Here is a 986-nt window from a genome sequence, read left to right on the forward strand (position 1 = left end):
TCAGAGACTAAGTTGAGTCCGAGGTATATGGGTCCATTCAGAGTTATTGAGCGGGTTGGATCAGTGGCATATAGACTGGAGTTACCCGAGGTTATGCTTGCATTCCATAAGGTTTTCTATGTGTCTTTGTTGCGGAAGTGTCTCCGTGAGGGTGAGCGAGTGTTGGCTAAGATTCCTGAGGATCTTCAGCCTAACATGACTTTGGAGGCGAGACCAGTGAGGGTTCTCGAGAGGAGGATCAAGGAACTTTGGAACGAGAAGATTCCTTTGATGAGAGTCCTGTGGGACTGTGATGGTGTTGAGGAGCAGACTTGGGAGCCTGAGGCAAAGATGAAGGCAAAGTTCAAGAAGTGGTATGAGAAGCAAGCCGCAACTTGAGCTTGTTTAGTCTGGTTCCATCTGTAATCCGTGGTTGGAGCGGGAATGGAGTATTCCAGCCCATCTCTCTTGTTACTCGGTCGCTTGAGATGGTTGGTTGTGCAACTCAGTAACAAGATGAGGTGGTGCTCAGGGTACAAAGTTTCCGTGAGGCGGGGTTTCTGGAGGAAAGTTTCTTGGAATAGGAGTTTTCCAAAAGTGAAAAGTTTCCAAAAATGGAAAGTGCTAATTATGGAAAGTTTTACTGGAGTTAGAATTTGTCCATTTTAGCGGTGGAGAACCTGGGAGGGGCTTGTGTGTGGCCTTAGTGGCAGACTTTTGAGTCAGTGTGCCCGTGTGTGGCGGTCTTTTTAGACATTGTGTGGCCTTTGTGGCGGGCTGTTTAGCCGTGTGTGGTCTTTGTGACGGGCTTTTTAGCCAGAGTGTCTTTGTGACGGTCCTCTTTAGGACATTTGTGTGGCCTTGGTGGCGGTCCTTTTTAGGACATTTGTTTGGCCTTTGTGGCGGGCTGTTTAGCCAGAGTGTCTTTGTGACGGTCCTTTGGGACAGATGGTCTTTGTGACGGTCCTTCGGGACAGATGGTCTTTGTGACGGTCCTTCGGGACAGA

Source organism: Camelina sativa, chromosome 15, assembly GCF_000633955.1.
Source record: "Camelina sativa cultivar DH55 chromosome 15, Cs, whole genome shotgun sequence".
In the NCBI taxonomy this organism is placed as follows: Eukaryota; Viridiplantae; Streptophyta; class Magnoliopsida; order Brassicales; family Brassicaceae; genus Camelina; species Camelina sativa.